We start from the raw sequence: 15,294 nt of genomic DNA, 5'->3' as shown, positions 1-15,294 counted from the left end.
GATAGCCTTCCGCACCAGGTACGGGCATTATGAGTTTTTGGTGATGTCATTTAGATTGACTAATGCCCTAGTAGCATTTATGGATCTGATGAACATAGTATTCAAGGACTACCTGGATCATTTTTTGATCGTCTTCATCAATGATATATTGATATACTCTCAGACGGAGACAGCGCATGAGCATCATCTCAGGTTGGTATTATAGAGGTTGAGAGAGCACAAGCTGTATGTGAAGTTCAAGAAGTGTGAGTTTTGGTTGCCACATGTGACTTTCTTGGGTCACATAGTCAGTAAAGATGGTATAAAGGTGGATCCAGTGAAAATTGAAGCAGCCAGAGATTGGCCAAGACCGAAGAAAGCTTCATAGGTCAGAAGTTTCTTGGGTTTAGCGGGTTATTACAAATGCTTTGTGGAAGGGTTCTCCAAGGTTGCGTTATCATTGACAAAGATGACATGCAAGAATCAGAAATTTGTTTGGTCGGACAAGTGTGAAGACATTTTTTAGAAGCTCAAGGAGAGTTTGATCACTGCACCAGTTTTGAGCCTTCCTACAGATCAGGGTAAATTTGTGGTTTACTGTGACACTTTGAGGCAGGGTCTGGGTTGTGTACTTATGCAAACATGAAAGTTGATTGCCTATGTATCACATCAGTTGAAGGATTATGAGCAGAGATACCCCACACATGATTTAGAGCTGGCAGCGGTTGTTTTTGCACTGAAGATGTGGTGGCACTACCTGTATGGTGAGAATTGTGAGATATACACTAATCATAAGAGCCTGAAGTACTTTTTCACTCAGAAAGATCTGAACATGAGCCAGAGACATTGGTCGGAGCTAGTAAAGGATTATGATTGTGAGTTCCTCTATCACCCTAGAAAGGCCAACGTGGAAGCAGATGCCTTGAGCTGGAAGGGGTCGGGACAGTTATATAGTGCCAGACAGGTATCGAGGAAGTTGGCTAATGAGATGAATCGAGCGAGAATAGAGTTAGTGGTGGGTCGGTTGGCCAATATCACTTTATAGTTCACTCTCTTGGAGAGAATCAAGCAGAGACTGTTGGATGATCCACAGTTGGGGCAGGTTAGAGAGGACGTCCTAGCTGGAGTAGCTAAGGACTATTCTGTGTCAAGTATGGGTTTATTGAGGTATAAGAGTCGGATTTGTGTTCTGATGGACAAAGAGATTAGACGAGAGATTTTGGATGAATCTCACACCACCTCGTATTCTCTTCATCCAGGCACCATGAAGATGTACTAGGACCTGAGAGTTTTATATTGGTGGCCTGGGATGAAGAGGGATGTGACAGAGTATGTAGCGAGGTGCCTGACCTATTAGCAGGTCAAGGTTGAGCATCAGAGGCCGGCAGAACTGTTACAGCCTCTGGATATCTCAGAGTGGAAGTGGGAACATATCATGATGGATTTCATGGTAGGCTTGCCTAGGACAGTGGGCCAGCATGATTCTATTTGGGTCATTGTGGATCGATACACGAAGTCAGCTCATTTTCTAGCAGTGAGGATGAATTACACAGTTAACCAATATGCAGATCTCTATGTGAGAGAGATAGTTCGCCTTCATGGGATGCTGAGGTCTATCTTGTCTGATAGGGACCCTATTTTTACTTCCAAGTTTTGGGGGAGTTTGCAGAAGGTGATGGGTACACAGCTGAAGTTCAGCACAGCTTATCATCCTCAGACCGATGGTCAGTCTGGGAGGACTATTCAGATATTGGAAGACATGCTGAGAGTGTGTGTATTGGACTTTGAAGGGTCCTAGAGTAAATATTTGCCTCTGATATAATTTTCTTATAACAACAGTTATCAGTCTACCATCAAAGTGGTACCTTATGAGATGCTATATGGTAGGAAGTGCAGATCGCCCATTCATTGGGATGAGATGGGTGAGAGGAAATATCTTGGTCTGGATGCAGTCCAGAGGACCACTGAGGCTATCGAGAAGATTAGAGCTCGGATGCTCACTTCTCAGAGTAGGCAGAAAAGTTATTCTGACCTAAGACGGAGGAACGTAGAGTTCTAGGTGGGAGACTATGTCTTCCTTGGGGTTTCACCTCTAAGAGGGGTGAAAAGGTTCGGGAAGAAGGGCAAGCTAAGCCCTAAGTTTGTGGGACCTTTTGAGATCTTGGAGAGGATCAGGCAGGTGGCCTATAGGTTGGCCTTACCCCCTGCACTGTCTAGTGTGCATAATGTATTCCATATTTCCATGTTGAGGAAGTATGTGTCAGATGGAACTCATGTACTGAGTTATGAGGATTTGGAATTGGAGGCAGACTTGTCCTATGAGGAGTAGCCAATTCAGATTCTTGACAGGAAGGACAAGGTCCTGAGGAACAAGACTATACCTTTGGTTAAGGTATTATGGAGGAATAGAAGAGTTGAGGAAGCAACCTGGGAGTTGGAGGCAGATATGCAAACTCAGTTTCCTGAAATGTTCAGGTAAAATTTCGAGGACAAAATTTCTGTAAGGAGGGGATAGTTGTAATGTCCCAAAAATACCTAATAAGGCTTAGGGCCTTAATTGAGGGCCGGGATGGAAATATATGGAATTATTTGTTTAATTGCTATATTAATTGTTAATATGTGAATTATGTGATAATATGATTAAAAGGGCATATTTAGGGATATTAAATATGCATGTGGGCTCGTGTCTTATTAGAAGGGCGACTTTGGTAATTTGGCTCGTTGCAGGCATAAATGTGTATTTATGTGCATATATGTGAAAGACCACATTATTATGTGGGTTTATTTGAACTATTTGGCATGAGGCGATCCTAGGGATCAAGTTAGCAAAAAAGTCACAACGGGAGCCGATACCCGACTCGGGGCGATTCAAGGGGTATTTTGGGTAATAGATATTTATTTGGGTTATTGGGTTATGAAAATAAATAATTGGAGATATATTTGGAGTTAGAGAGTCTAGGAGGGAATTTTGGGGAAATTTACCATTTTTCCCTCGTGGACGTTTTTAGTACCCCGAGCCTTGGGATTAACTTAAGTGACTTAAGTTAGAAACAAAAGGCAAAAACAGAGAACTTTGTCTAAACCGACCCTTTCTTCTCTCTCTCTCTCACTCTTGTTTCCTCTAAACACTTCTCCAAGGGAAAAGCTTTGGAAGCTAAGTGGGATTGTTGGGCTAGAAGTCACAAATTGGAGCTCTAGACTTGAAGATTAGCTCAGTATTAGCTTATGAATTCAAACAGAAATTGAGGTAAGCTTTGAATTATGATTTTAGCCATTAAATTCTGTAGTTCTTGGCTGAGTTTTAGTGTCTTGAGTCTTTGAAGTTAAAGATTTAATTGGAGTTTTGATGAGGTTTTAAGCTAGCTTTTTGTTGGGTTTTGTTGCTGGGAACATTTTAGAACTGTTGTGACAGTTAAATTGTGTTGTTGGATTGATTTTGGGTTAAACTGGCTGAGATTTGGCTACTGAAATGGGGGATTTTCTGGGTTCAAAAGGGTTGGGTCGCGGCCCTCTAGAACAGATGGGAGCCAAGGAGAAGGGCGGGCCGCGGCACTACTATGGCTGGGCCACGGCGCGTGTTTGCTGGTTGGGGAGGCTGGGCCTCTGGTTGGAGGTGGGCCGCAGCATAAGGGCATAGGGTCGCGGCTCTTAAGGGGTTTTTGGACCCCTAGAAGGTTTTGAGCGTGGGAACTTAACCTTAGGGGCTCGGGATTGTTTCCACTACCCGGTTTGGTGGAACTCGAGGTTCCGGAGGCTAGGACTTGGTCCGGAAGCCTTTGATCACTCGATATTAATAGAATCCTATTTTATGGTTGTGACTTAAGGTATCGCTAAAGGGCTCGGAACCAGGATCGTGCTCGATGGTCGTTCTTGTTTGTGCTTGCTTGGACTTAAGGTAAGAAAATTGTGTTGGGGTTTTATGCCCTAATTAAAACACAAATTCTTTGTAATCTCATTTTATTATCAATAAAAGAATAGAAATCATTTTTTTGACTTGGTCAATCACTTTGCTCACATGTTTTATTTTCATGATTATTTGTTTAATATAAAATTCTATTAAATCCCGAGCATATAGCTCATCTTATTTATAGTGACGTAATCACAGTGGAATATAAATATGATTATATGTTCAAAATAAGTTAGTCCTAAGATTAGTCAGTGCACCGGATTTACACTGACTTGCCAATCTACGATATGATCTACTTACACATTACAGTGTTATGTTCTTTTCAGAACATTAGCAAAGTAGATAAGATCGGATGTATTTGTTACATCGGACATGACTGATATTGACAGTTGATAAGATAAGTAAACATACCATTATTATCTATTCTAGCATATCATATAGTTGACCATAGGTCAATTCAATCTCAATTCTGAGTGGTTAGTATTCTAACTGATTGTATTATTTGAGTTCTTTGACTTGTTCATTACCAGCTTACCCTACGGACTAGCCCATACTTATATCTTGGGAACTCGGTAGTACAATTGAGTGGGAGTGTTAATCATAGATATGAACATCTATAGCTTCTGATGAAGAAGTGAAATGATGGTTTCCTTTTAGTTTGGTTCAAGGTGTTAAATGATAGAGATCTCATTTCAGTAATTAAATTAGTTTACTGAAATATCATTTACAAGGAACTAAGTGTTTTAAGGATAAAATACAATGAGGGGTAAAACGGTATTTTAGTCCTATCACATTGTAGACCGTCCATAGAGGATTGAGTGACAATTATGGTTGTAACAATGGATAATTAATAGCGTATCTATATTTGTTATAGAGCATTCTATGAATTCAAGAGTGCAATTCCAAGTCTATAGTGGAGTCACGAAGAATTAATAAGTTAGTAAATTTATTTGTTAGATTTATGATAACTTATTGGAGCTTGATTTCATAGGCCCATGGTCCCCATTGTACCTTGGATAAAATCATCTAGATAGTCTCAATTAATTGATTTAATCATCAATTAGAATTATCAAAGTTGACCAGGTCAATTTTTGATAGTTTCACAGAGTTGTGTAATTTTGAGAAGAAAAGAGAAATTATAGCATATTTATTAATTAAGATAAATTGGTATTTAAATTAATAAATAAGTTTAAATTAAGGTTAAAATTATAAATAATTAATTTGATAAAGGAATTAAATAATTATTTAATTAATTAAATCAATAGAAAATAATACAGGCCTTGATTTTAAGTCCAATAGGCTTATAATCAAATGGGAAATTTCACGGGCCTATAGCCCATGATAATTTCGACCTAGGGCTTCAAAATGGCTATTATTTTATTGATATTTTAATTAAATTAAATGGCCTAATTGAGTCTATAAAAGGAGTGCTTAGAGAGAAGTCAAAACATAAGTTTGATAAGTCACAAGTCAGATTTTCTGATAGTTTTAGATTCTCTCTAAACACAAGTCCTTTTCTAAACCTCTTTGTTATTTTATCTTCTTCTATCTATATCTATCTCATGTGTTGAGAATTTCTCACACTAGTCTAGGTGGTTCTAAGGATACATTGGAAGATTGTAAAGAAAATAGAAGATCGTTCAGTTTCTTGATAATACTCTGCGACATAAAGGATACAAGAGTTAGAGAAACTCAAGGAAGGACTCTTAATTCCGCTGCGTAGACTGTAAGTATTATATTATTTTTTTCTCTTTGAATTCAATTTTAGAAACATGTTTTAGGCTATCTCGTATTAATTTGTTTAATATTAGATATACATGAAAATAAATAAAGATCCTATATAAGCTTTTCCAACAAACTGCACCCAGAACATGTTGTATGTGATTAGGGCTTGGACCGTCTATTGCATATTAATAAAATTAGGGCTTGAGCCCCAGGATTGATTATGTTAGGCTATTTTTCTAAATGCTTGTTGATAAATGCTTACGTGCTTATATTTGTTGCATGAATTCTATAATTAGGGCATGCGACCCCTTTATGTGAATATGTCTAGTATTGTGAGTATGGTTATTCAATGGAATTATATGATTAGCATGAATATGTGCTTAATTTTCGGGATGTGCCTATCCACATCTGTTTCTTATAAGTAAGGTATGTAATCTTGGATCAGGGCTTGACTTATAAGTCAAGGACAACAATAGCGCATTGTGCACTGGTCGAGAGGCATTGGCCTAAACTAGCAACGTACTATTACGTTTATCGACTCTAAAGTCGAAGATGAACCACGGGGGCTGGGCTAGCTCTATGGCTAGTGAGACAGAGCTAAGGGCGAGGCCCCAGGTGACTCTATAGGTGACTCTATGGTCACATACCTAGGGCATTGGCCCAAGATTTGGCATGGAAGCCGACTGAATAGGGCAACGGCCCAAGTCGATCCAATGATCATGTATTTGAACTAAATGACATTGGTTATGAATTAATGTTGTTGATTATTGTTGAATGGTTATTTAAAGTTGTATGTTCTGTTTTCTTGTTGAGCCTCAGCTCACGGGTGCTTTGTGGTGTAGGTAAGGGAAAGGTAAAGCTTGACCAAGCATGAGTTGGAGAGCTTCAGTGGCGGTGTGTACATATGCGGCTGCTCGACCATCGCGGCCGGGGTTATCTCAAAGGAACTAGGGTTATAGCTTTCCACTTAGGTCGGCTGATGTAACTTTTGTTATGTATTTACCCTTTTAAACAGTTGTGTTGTAATATTTTGGGATCCCATGTTGTATAAAACTTTTGGAATAAAAGTCAATGGTTCTTTGACCAAAATTTTTAACCTTAACCCTTGTCACCAACCTTAGTTACATATTTGAAGACAAATGGCCTAATTAGCAGGTCTGACAACATTTTAAGTACACAGTGTAACGGTCCTGAATTAGGAGGGCGTTACATGTGGGTTCTTCAGAGTTGCTATCACAATATAACATATTCTCAAAGAACTCAACTTCTCTTGTTTCAATTATCACATTAGACTCCAAGTATAGTAGCATATAGGCCTTGCTATTTGAGACATAGCCAACAAATGCACACTTTACGACCCTTGGACCCAATTTGGTCCTTTTAGGCTTCGTGCTCTTGCAATAATCAAGACACCCCCACACTTTAAGATAGCCTAGGTTAGGCTTCTTTCCTCTCCATAGCTCATATGGAGACACATTGTTCTTTTTCATATGAATTCGATTCAATATATGACATGCAGCAAGCAAAGCTTCACCCCACAAATTATAACACAATTTAGCATGTAAAAGCATAGAGTTAATCATCTCAAGATAATTCATATTCTTTCTTTCAGCTATTCCATTTTCCTGTGAAGTGTATGGTGTTATGCATTCATGTATAATGCCATGTCATTCACACAACACATTGAAATCATTTGAAAAGTATTCACCACATCTATCACTTCTAAGAGTCTTTATTTTCCTTTCCAACTGATTTTCTACTTCATCTTTATAGATTTTAAATGAATTAAATGCCTCATCCTTACTCTTAAGTAAATACACATAAGTATACCTAGAGCAATCATCTATAAAAGTTATGAAGTATCTATTTTCACCTCTAGTCAACATGCCATTCAATTCACATAAATCACTATGCATTAATTCTAGCAAGTTTGAACATCTATCAACACTTGAAAAATGTTTCTTTACCATTTTAGATTTAACACATAATTCACATTTATCATGCACATTCACATCACAATTAATCAATCCACATTTAACAACCCTTTTAATTGTGCTATAACCTATATGAGCAAATATATTATGCCATAAAGTAATAGAATTAGAATTAATCACATTGCAAGACTTAAATGCCATATCATTATTGTCACTATCAAGAGCACAAAGTTTGCTCATTCCATCACATGTATAACCTTTTCCTACAAAAGTGTCTCATTTAGTCAAAGTGAGTTTTCTGAATTCAAACTCCATTTTGATACTGGAATTACTCAATCGACTTCCACTCATAATGTTTCTAGTCATGTCAGGAACATAGAAAACATTAATTAGGGTCGCTTTCTTTCCATTAGTGAATAACACATCTATGCAGCAATCTCTTTTCATTTCCCATTTGGACTTTAAGTACCTCCTTTGCACTTTCAAAGGTTTTGAAAAGAGTTTTATCATAGTTTGAATGAATTGTGAGACAAGTATCATACCACTATTGTAATGCCCTAAACTCTAGGGACCGTTGCGGTGTGCAATTTGAACAGTGCTAAACTCGCTAATCGAGTCATTTGGCCATAATCGTGCAACTAAGTATGATTACCAATTTAGGATTAAAAAATTTGGTTAAGATATAACGTTTCACTAAAATGTTTACTGTATACATTGGGATCCCAATAATATAATTTAAAGGTTCATTACAAGAAAATATTTACAACCAGCCGATCTAAGCGGCAAAACAGGGTTTAACCGTAGTTCCTCTTTCAACCCTCGGCCATGGCGGATGAGCAGCCGCATATGTACACATCGTCACCTAAGCTCTCCAACTCAAGGATGGTCCAGCTTTCTTTTGCCTTTACCTGCATCACATAGCACCCGTGAGCCGAAACCCAGCAAGAAAACTCAATATGCTCATGAACAATAATATCATGTCATAAAATCATATATATGGCATGCCTAGCAATTTATAGCCTATTCAAGCATGCAAATAAGTTCAAACAATGTTGGGGAATCTAGGATAAGAAATCTTGCCCTCCTAATTGGATGACTATCAAGTCAATCCTAATCAGATGAGTGATTTAACACTGGTGGTTCCATTAACCATAATGAGTGACTGACGAGCAAGTACCTATAGGGCTCAGCACCCACATCCATGCGAATGATGATCATTATAATCATATAGAGCTTATAGCCCTGAACAGATGAGTGAATATCACTTTTGAGGTTCTATTTAACCATAATGAGTGACTGACAAGCAAGTCACTATGGGGCTCAATACCCATAGCCATGTGACGAAATAGTCACCTGGGCTTTCTGGCAATGGCTCTAATCAAATGAGTGAATGACGAACAAGTCACTACGGGGCTCGGCACCCACAGTCATGTGATGAAGTAGTCACCTGGGCTTAGCACCAATAGCCATGTGACTAAATAGTCATTGGGGCTCTCTGGCCCTGGCTCTAAGTAACTAGCCTTAGGCTAGACAAGCATTTTTAGTTTTCATCGAACTTGAGGTTGGTCTGGCATTAATGCTCATTTGATTCATTCAATGTAGATGCCGATTAGATCTAATCTTTATCGGCTTACGTTAAACACGCTAAGACCGTTCTTGACTTTTTAGTCAATGCCATGTGACCAGTGCTCATTATTACTGCCGAACTTGACAAGTAGTTCACAATTAATACTGACACCATTGTCAATTCTGACTAGTTAGTCAGTGCCATGCACAAGTAAGCAATGCTACCAAGCATATATCATATGTCAAATATCCAAATGTAGGGCATTCAGCATGCTTACTTAATAGTTGCTAGCATAATTATGATCATGCACAAACACAAATACTCAAGCTCTGATCAATCTCATATTCAACATTCATGGCATGCCCTAATCACATGTTTCTCGCGCATCACATACCGGGTGCAGTTTTCTTACCTCTGGTTCGAGCGAGAAATAGCAATTGAACGACCCTTGAGAACGATCAATCCTTTGATCCCTTAGCGGTCACCTAGTCATAACCAAATATGGGATTCCATCAATAAAATCAATAATAAAGGTTCCCAGACCAAGACCTAGCCTCCGGGACATCAAATCCCACTAAACCGGGTAGTAGGAACGATTCCGAGGCCTAATGTTTAAGTTCCCATGCCAAAAACACATTTTTGGCCAAAAAAGCTCTTACAGGCCGCGACCCTACTTCCACCATGCCGCAGCCCGCCTCCCAAACAGAGGCGTCAGCCTCAAGCTCCTGCACCCAATGTTGTGGCATTGCCTCCCAAGCGTCGCGGCATTGCCTCCCAGCAGCCAAATCTCTCATCAAAACCTCATTTTTTTCCCTCTTTTAATCCTTCCATAACTTACTCAAACATCTCCAAATCCAAACCAAGCATCCCCACATCACAATCAACATTCCCACAACAAAACCCAAACTTTGAATCACCAAAAACCACACCAATTACTCAATTCTATAATCAAAAGTTCTAACTCAAAACTAACTTCAAAACAAAGTAAAAACTAGAAATTTCATGGCTGAATATTACCTCAAGCTCAAGATTAAACCCTCTTTAATGGCTGAACACAATCCTAAACCCTCAAGGCTTGATTCCTTAGCTTGAATCCTCAAATGGAACTTCAAAAATTCAAAGGGAAGGAGAAGGAGAAGATGAACGGGAGAAGAAACCAGCTGCTCTGTTTTTTCTTAAGCTTCTTACAGCTTCCTATGGTTGATACATATCTTAAGGTCAAAAGACCAAAATTCCCCTAGGTCATATTTATTTTCTTAACAGCCCCCAAGGGCAAAACCGTCCTTCCCCGCCTATCTCATTAATTATAATTAACACCCTCCAAATCCTGATACTTCCAATATTCTCAAATGCTAATAAATCATATCCCATTACCCTTTAATTCCCAGCAATTTTCTAATCCTCAAATCACCCTGAGACTCACCCCAAGCCCCGAGATTAACCCCGTTATGACCAAACCAAAAACTTGCATTCCATGATCGTCTCATGTCGAATGGCTCGAACAAATCCACATATAATGTAATATTAATCATAATTCACCCACATGCATGAAAATACACATCACGCCCTCAACGAACCAAATTACCAAAATGCCCTTATAATTAAAAATGGACCCATATGCATGCATTTATCATCATATTATAATATAATTCACATAAACATGCATATAATCCTTTAATAATATAATAAATCAATTATGGTCCTCCCGGCCTCCTATCAAGGTCCTAAACCTTATTAGGGATTTTGGGGCATTACAACTATCCTTGCACCTTTCCTTGGGTTGCATTAACTTCACTCAAGGTTGCAATGATCTCAACATCAATTGCATTGGCCTAGGTATCTTTACTTAGGTTTGCAATGATCTCAACATCAAATTCATTGACCTTAGTATCTTCACTTTCTTTTGCAATGATCTCATCATCAATTGCATTGACATGTTCACATTCTCTTAAGGTTGCATTAGTCTCATCACTACATGCATGAATCATGTCAATTCTCTCTAGGGTTATCATACACTCCTCATCGAATGCATTATTCTCAATTAGGGTTACAATGCATTCCTCATTAAATGCATTAAATTTAATCAAAGTCACAAATATCTCATAATCAATTAAAGTGACCAAATTAAATTCATTTAAAAGTGCAATGATCTCAACGTCAATTGTCTTAACCCTGATCTTATTATGGTTAATTTTACAATTACCATATATCACATTATTACCAATAACTTTACAAACAAACAAGTACATCAATAACCCTTGAATTGTTTATTAACATTCACCATTTTACTCTTAATATAAACAGTGATCTTAAACTCACAAAAATATGGCAGCAAACACATTTCATTCAAATTCTTGAAATCTACACATTCAAAAATAAAGAATTTGATGATACCAAACTCCTTAAGCATGTAATCCCATTGAGTTGTCACATCCTTTGTTGATGAAGACTTTGAATCCATATCCACATTCATGTAGAGCATTTCCAAATAGAACTTTCTTTGATCTTTCATGGTTATGTTTTCAACACAAACCAGATCTTGAAACAAAGATTTGAAGGTTGTAGAAAATGAACCATTTTCCCTCATTGTTGATTATGCAAGACATAAAATGAAAGTAATTAGGAATAGAGATTTTGATTGTTGGAAATATATAGCTTTACTCTTTGCAAATCAACAATGAATAATGATAATAATGCAATATTCCAAACCCTAGATGTTAATCAAGATTCAAATTTAAAGTATGAGTGCAATTCTTGATAATTAAATAAACATATTCATGATATGGATGTTAATCTTGAATATAAGAAACTAAATGATTAAACGATGATAAGGTTAACTTAGATACATTTAATCATCTATACCAACAATGAAAAACATAATAGAATGACAAAATACAAGATTAGGGTTAGAGAGATACAACCTTTGTATTGAGAAACTTGAATCTTCAAACTTGGAGAACTTCTAAGGCTTATACACAATATGATTATTGTTGTCCAAAATCTCTATTCCAAGCCTTCTCAATTGCTTGAAGCTTCAACTAAGTAGAATGAGATTTGGGATTGACAAGCCTTGAAACTCATGCAATTCAAGTAATGCTTGATGAGTTTCTTGGAGAAAACTTTTGTTTTAGAAAACTAGAGAGAGAATGAGTTCAGAGAGAGATTTGGAAAGTGTGATCAAGGCTTTTCAACTCTAATAACCCATATATATTGTAGGCATTATCATTAGTCTAACCAATAGAATTAGAGCATTTGAAACACATCATTTGTAGCATTTTACGCAAACTGTATGGCCCTAAAAGACCTTCTAGGCGATGTATCGCTTGAATGCAGGCGATGCATTGCCTGCTAGGGCTTTTGAAGCCCTTCGCATTTTGGCTATGCTATGCCACTTAGGGAGCGATGTATTGCCACCATCTCTGACTTTGGACCCCTCCAAATGTCCTAACATATCTCCAAATTCTACCAAACCTTTTGGGAATGTTTGGATACCTCGTTGTATCACTTTAGACCCATAAAAGTCACTTTTAGATGCCTTCTACACAATCTCATGTTTTCACTTCTCTTTAAGTGAAAACCGTTAGTGTTTTTCACCTCAGCGTGTAAACATCTTAACCATTATATTTAACCAATCTCAATAGGTAGACACTCTCAAGACAAAGATGGAGAATGTTGAGACAGCCTACGAAATCTTGGATCAACTCCAAGACATGTTCGGGGCAAAGTCTGTGCAGGCTCATTTTGAGGCCACCAAGAAATATGTTAATGCTCAGATGGCACCGTCTCAGCACGTTCGTGATCACCTGATCAATATGACCAACTACTTTCAGGATGTTGAATTGCATGGAGCAATAATAGTTGAGACTGAAGTCGGCTTAATCCTCAACAGTCTCTCTATAGCTATCTTAGTGTTCACCACCAACTATGTGATGAACAAACTCAACTATGGTCTGACGCAGCTCATGAACGAGCTTCAGACTTTTGAGTCAATCATGGGTGGACCAAGTAAAGGAGAAGAAAAGAAGACTACTACTGTTGCTGCTAATCCAGCTAAGGCTGAAGCAAACCTAGTTTCATCTTCACAAGCTAGAAACAAGAAGAAAGGTGGACGAAACATCAACCCCAGGCCTGCAAATATTTCAAAGACAAGTGCACAATCAAGTGCACAGATGCCTAAGGGGAAGAAAAATAAAAACAAGAAAGGTAAAGATAAATGTTTTCACTACAATGAGAATGGGCATTGGAAACAGGATTGCCCTAAGTTTCTAGCAGCGAAAAACAAAGGTAATGATTATAGTTCATTTATCTTAGAAACATGTGTTTTAGAGAATGAAAAATATGTTTGGATTATTGATTTTGGATCTATTAACCATGTTTGTAACTCTTTATAGCTTCTAGAATCATGGGAGGAAGTGGACAAAGGTGGCTTAATGCTTAGAGTTGGGAACGGAGCATTCGTTGTGGTCCAAGCTAGAGGAAGAGCACGCCTGAAGTTCAAGAATAAATATTTAATGTTGAAAGATGTATTTTTATTCTGGATTTCAGTAGAAATTTAATTTTAGTTTCCATGTTGCAATTAAAACGATTTGTTATGACTTTTACAAGTTATATTATATCTATTTCTTTCAATGGATCACAATTGTGTATTGCATGTTTGGAAAATGGGCTTTATATTCCGCGACCTAACGAATCCCTCACACTTAATAATGATTTATTGAAAGTAGCTATACCTAGGACCAATAAACGTCAAAAGACCAATAACAATAACATGACGTATTTATGGCATTTGAGACTTGGTCACATTGGCTATAATAGAATTCAAAGACTTACAAAGGACGAGCCTTTAAGGGAACTCACCTTAGGTGAATTTCATGTCTGTGAATCTTGTCTAGAAGGAAAAATGACTAAGCGTCCATTCTCTGCAAAGGGTGATAGGGCCAAAGAACCACTTGGACATGTTCATTCAGATGTTTGTGGACCTTTGAATGTACAAGCCAGTGGTTTTTTTTTTAGTATTTCATCACTTTAGTTAATGATTACTCTAGATACTCATGCTTTTACCTAATGCATAGGAAATCAGAAACAATTTCAAAGTTTAAGGAATTCCTAGCTATGGCTCAGAACAATTTGGGTAAAACATTAAAGATCTCGGGATCTGATAGGGTTGGAGAATATTTGGATATGCAGTTCCAAGATCATTTAACTGAACTTGGGATTTTATCACAACTTGCTGGCCTGGGTACTCCGCAACAAAATGGTGTAGCGGAACGCCAAAAATAGAACTTTTTTAGAAATGGTTAGATGCATGCTTAGTTACTCAACTCTGCAAACTTCATTTTGGGGACATGTAATTGAAACGACATTCTAAATGTCTTACAATCCAAATCAATCCCTAAAACACCTTTAGAACGCTAGAATGGTCGTGAACCTATTTTACGACATTATAGAATCTTGGGGTGTCCTACCCACGCCTTTTGGGGAAAAAGGAAGGAAAGCTAGAACCATGAACTTAAATTTGCATGTTTGTTGGCTATCCTAAAGGCACTCGGGGTGGACTTTTCTATAGTCATTCAGAAAAGAAAGTTTTTACTTCTATGAATGCTACTTTTCTGGAAAATGACCATGTCCAAAACTTCAAACTGCACAACAAAGTAGTTTTAAAGGACATGGTTGAAGAATTGACTCCAACCAATGTTCCATTGTCATCAACACAAGTTGATGATGAAATTCCAACTCTTCATGTCAAACCGACGCAAGTCAATTTTAATGAAAAAAGTACCACTATTCCTGAGCAAACAGTCACGGAGACTTGTCGTAGTGGGAGGGTTTCGGATGGACCCAAAATGAGTATGTTTTAAATATGTAAATCGCAAGCGCACAAATCGTATATATAGTATAGAGTTCGTGTAAGAAAAGATGTCGAACCCAAATGAGTTGTCTAAAATAAAAAAGAAATTATTTTAAATCAAAATTAAATAAATTCTAACCTAGCTCCATAGATTGATAAGAGTTAATGTCAATAAAATAAAATAAAAGATTAAAAATAAAGCTATTTAAGAGAAGAAAAATAAACCAATTATGATGTATAAATAAGTTGTAAAAGAAAGATTATTTAGATACTAGAATCGACAAAATGTAATTTTAATAAAATTTATTAGTATATTGATTCCCAAGCTTTAGTG

This window comes from Humulus lupulus, chromosome 8, assembly GCF_963169125.1.
Source record: "Humulus lupulus chromosome 8, drHumLupu1.1, whole genome shotgun sequence".
Taxonomy (NCBI): Eukaryota; Viridiplantae; Streptophyta; class Magnoliopsida; order Rosales; family Cannabaceae; genus Humulus; species Humulus lupulus.
Note: the sequence above shows the minus strand (reverse complement) of the source record.